The following is a 5,302-nucleotide window of genomic DNA, read 5'->3' on the forward strand; positions in this document are numbered from 1 at the left end:
AGAGCTGTTTTGATTTGATTAAAGTTCAAATCTTCTTTTTCTTCCATTCTTTTGCACTGAATGTCAGTTCAGAGATCTTCATTCTTTCCATCTGAACTGCGAGTGTCTTGTTAAAAGTCTCATCATTAAAAAAGGCTCATTGGAACATGGTGTAAGAAACCGTCCTTGGACTGTGGAGTTTTCTTTCTCTCTCTTTAATGTTTTGAATATGAAAATGTTTTGGGCATTTTTGCCTCTGTTTGATAGTGACAGGTCAAGGGGCAGACAGAAAATGGGGACAGAGACATGCAACAAAAGCTGGAATCAAGTAGGCGAAAATTGTGACAGCATGTGCTGTACCCATCTGACTACCAAGGTGCTCCACATTAACAACAGATCACAGGACTGCTTGTATGTGAAAGGAGTGACTTGCACTAATGAATCCAATCAGATTTATTACCCAACTCTGCTCTTCCCTCAGCTCCATGGAGTGTTGTAACGTCTTTCAGCTCATTGTTTGGATTTTTTCAGGCCTTTCGAGTTTCAGTTCGCTCTCATGGCTCTCTTCAGCCTTCCCATCAACTTTTGGCAGCTGTTTTCAGCACAAACGCTCAAATCCAAAAATGCTAAAAATCTGTAAGATATACCTGCCCTGCTGGTGAACGTAGTGGAGAGGCGTTGGTGGAGACCAAAGACAGAGCTAAAAGAGAATGAATATTGGACATGGGGACACAAACTTGACTTCAGACGTCAAGTAGGAGGTCAGAAAAGTCAAAAACATACATATTTGACAACCAGGGAATGAGAATGGGTTGGTTTTTCCAATATGTATATAAACGATTCATTATTTATCTGGTCATTCCTCACTCCTTCCTCAGTAACTGCTTGTTTTTGTGTACTGTATACCTAAATGTAAATCAACAAATTGGAATTTCATGGAGAGGTTCTGCATTCATGTCTTCATGCTAAGCTAAGCTAATGGGCTCCTGGCTCTTGCTCTAGGTTTAGTGTACGTTGTACAAACGTCAGAGTGGTATTGACCTTTTCTTCTATCCCTCATCAAGAATGCAGATAAGTTCCCAAAGTAAAATTATTCCTTTGAGCCTTACTGTAAAATACTTTCCCCCACCGGCCTCAAATGCATTCCCTCTATAGAAGATGATGATTGGTGACGGGCAGCGTGAGCAGACAACAGTCAAGTGAAATTATTGCTGAGAAGCCAGCAGAATTTATTTGTGACTGCAGAATCGAAACCTTAGTAATTTAGTGTATGGTGGACTTCACTTTTTTTTTATATATAAATCCATTAGAATAGAGGGTTGAATGAAAAAAATATAAAACCAGCATCTGCAGTAACTCAAATCTGTATTCAGTCTCAATAATAAAATTTGAAAGAAAGCAGTTGAGAGATTAGGGATTCCCCTTTGCCAACAGATGTTTGTGAAATGAAAGAGTTTCAAACAGAGGAGGCCAGGGGAGGGGTGGGGAGGCAGGGCAAGAAAACAACCAGAGTGTAATCTCGAGATGGAGGGAAAACGTTTGGATTCGCACTGCATTTCCGCGGTGGGGGTAACAGGACAATGGATGAGGCTGATTTCTACATTGTAAATGTGCAATCCCCCAGCAGAGGAGTGCTGCATCAGGATCAAGACTTAAACAATGTCGCCTTGCCTTTATCTCGCCGCCACACTCTCCAACGGACCTGCTGGAATTGACTCGCAGTCTGTTATTCCCAAAAGACTGAATCACAAACAGCTCCCTCTCATTCAAGTGCAACTTCATTACTGCTTGAAATATGCTCGGATTCAAGTATACATTGCTATTACAGTCCTTGGCATGTGTGACGCTTCATAATTTAGTTTGCATAGGGCTGCCATTTAATCACAATGACATTTCTTTGTGTGCCGATAAAATGCCTGTAAAGTTGTGTTTACGATGACCCTGGACAACCGACTTTGTCCTTCAGCAATGATAAAACATCAAACAACCAGAATCCTGGAAAGAAATCGCTTCAAGACGGGGAGATGCAATCTTCCATTCATCTTCTGTACAAATTCATCTAAAAGAACACTTGTTAAAGACCTCCACTTTATTGGACCGAAGCTGTCACATCTAATAAAGCTCACTGTAACTGAATGGGCGACCCAGGGACAGCAGGGCGGGGGGACTGGGAGATTGGTTGGTGCCAAACTCATGTGACACTGAAATGGACCTTTCACTCGGCCCTCGCCAGATGATCATTTCAAGCTGGCGGGGAAAAAAAGAAGTCACAGCCTCAAAGGCAGCAGACCTCTACCTTAAACAACATTATATCTGTTAAAAATCTGCTCCAAATGACAGACTTTGCTGCAATCTGGGAGCAACATTTGCCGGAACACCTTGGACTTTAATGATGGCTATGAAACCACAAATGAGCAAGTGAAGAGTTCCAGTGTGGAATCAGGGATGAACACATTAGCCTGTGCTGACAGATGAGTCTTAATTGTTACCTCTGGCAAATGGGACTTCACATACGAGAACAAAAGCTCTCCTCTCAGCGCCCTGTTTGATGCAATGTGACGATGACCTTGCTGCAATGCACCCTCCGCAAGATCCTTAAGAGTTTATCTTGACAGACTCCCAAAGACTGTCTCTCAGGTGTCGCACTGATAGACCAATTCATTTAACTCTGTCAGGATCCGGGGCTTTAGAGGCTGCTGCTTGATGAATCCCTATTGTTCCTCTGCCTGTCTGGCTGTTTGCACTCCTTGAGGCGAGCTACATTACTGTTTCAATAGCCTTTAGACTATTACCCCATGAAAAACTTCACTATTTTCAATGAGCATTGTCCTCTCAGTCCTGTGTGCAACTCCATGGTAACAATAATAGTATGCACTGCTGGATAAATGAAACTTTGATTGCTTGAGTGCTTCAGTGCTTATCAAATTCATATAAAGGTGTTATATCTACATGTATCATCAGTAAATCACACAGATATCTACAGTCAGTATACTGCCATATCTCATGTCTAACAGCCCAATATGCTATCTAACAGAAGGAGCTGTGTGGCCAGCTTGCCTTTGTTATTATAGACAAATAATTTGACATTTTGGGAAATACTCTTATTTGCATTCTTCTCAAGCATTAGATAACAAAATTGATACCAATTTTGTGCCTACACATTAATTGTAAAGCCAGGGCCTGGAGATCATCGGCTAGCGCTTAGCACAAAAGCTGGAAAGAAAGGAAAACAGCTAGCCTGGCTCTGTCCGAAGAAAAAAATAAGAAATAAAACTAAATTTAAAAAAAAAAAAGAAAAAAGGACTTTCAGCACCTTTAAAGCTTATTAAATAACACATATCTGGTTTGTTAAATCTTTGGTCAGAGCCAGGCTAGCTGCAAAGCTAGCACCCAGCACCTGGTTAGCTTAGCTTAACATAAAGACTGGAACGGCTAACCTGAATCTGACTAAGTTTAACAAAAAACGCCTACTAGCACTCCTAAATCACACAAATGACATCATGTCTTGATCTTTGTCACTGTGAGGCTGGCTGTTTTTCTGTCTTTATGCTAAATTAAGCTAACTGGCTGCTAGCTGCATATTCACCCCCACAAACAGTGCTATCAATCTTCTCACTTATCTCCCGGCAAGAAACAGAATTAGCCTGTTTCCCAAACTGTCAAACTCCTATTGAGGGATTCCTTTATCTGCTGTCTTCTTCATTGTCTCCATAATCTTACTGTTGCGTTGCTTTATGAGGAGAATAATGCAGGATCATGGCAGAGGAGAGGAAAAATAACGTGCATATGATGATTCCTGTTGCAGAAGACAGTAACCGATAAAAATGATTTAATATCCATGTTGAAAGGTCAAACACAAAACAGGTTTGTAGATTAGGATTCTGTTTGAAACGTAACATTATATCTTGTTTTACAGTAGCTCTTGGCCTAATGCCCTTTATTCAACTATGCAGGGAAAAAGTGTCGAGTATTAGTGTGGAGTTCCTGTATTTTCTTCTTTATACAAATCTTATGACTGTCCTTGAGCACTGCAACTAAACAAAGGTGGTTAATTTTACTACTGTAGGGTGAACTGAGTCAAGATCAGTGAGATAAATACAGCATTTCAGCTCACATGGTGACGGCATGACGAGCACCCTTGTATTTCTTAAGTAACTCATCAAAAGTGGCACTTTAAAGAAAGTTTTTGAGTGAAATTTCTTCCACACCCACACAAGTAGTTCAAACCGGTTTATATCAAAGAATACCAGAAGGAACAACATACGCAATACCTTTCTCTAAATGTCAAGGAAGCTCCAAGAATGTAGAAATAGTGAAAACAATTAAATATCCACTGATCAACTAATTATACAAATATAAAAACAATTTCTGATTAATCAGCGACATGTTGCTGATTTCAAGATATTACAAACCTCCCTTTTTTTAAATGTGTAGAGAAAAAAAAACAGGTTTTTGCATGTAATGCCATTGAGATTCAAATACTGAGCTACTGTTACAAACCGAAACTAAAAGTTCAGAATTGATGAGAAAGTCAGAGGCACTCAAGAGGTTAGCGAATTAAAAAGCCTTTAGTGTCTCATGGCTATTGAATCAAAATAACAGTAAAAACATGCCTACATGTTTCAAGCTTTAAGGCCTTCATCGTTAAGACCTTCTCCATCATCAGAATGGTCTGTTTTGTATTTACCCACATGAAGGTCAAACAAAGAAGAACAGAACAAAGTTTGAGGCATCACTTTGGCCTTTTGCCCTGATGAAGGCCTTAATGTTTGAAACACATAGACATGTTTTTTTCTGTTATTTGATTCAACAGCCATGAGATATGAAAGGCTTTTCTAATTCACTGCACTTTAGAGTGCCTCAGACTTGTAGGATCCCCAAACTGAAGAGCACCAGAGGGACAGAATATCTCACACCCGAGCAGCACTCCTTGCAAAAGGCTTTTTGACCAAATATAATGGTTGAAAAATATGTTGATTTGTAGGCAATATAACAATTTCAGATTCATAGACATTGAAGATTTTGAAAGCATGAGAAATTGGATCTTGGCAGACTGAGAGGCAAAAAGGTTGAACCGCTCAACTGTACCACAAATTATACAGTATAATCAACAGAATATACGCTTACAAAACACTTTCCTGAAATGAAAAAATTGTGGTTTTGATGTCATTATGTTGCACAACAGTACAACTGCACCCAACCATGCCACCCAGGACACAAGTCACCTGCTCCTTAGAAACAACACAGGTAACATTTGACAAAGATATCAAATATTAGACAACAGAATGATCATTAAAAACTGGGCAGATTTCAATTGATAGAC

Source organism: Chaetodon auriga, chromosome 21, assembly GCF_051107435.1.
Source record: "Chaetodon auriga isolate fChaAug3 chromosome 21, fChaAug3.hap1, whole genome shotgun sequence".
NCBI lineage: Eukaryota > Metazoa > Chordata > Actinopteri > Chaetodontiformes > Chaetodontidae > Chaetodon > Chaetodon auriga.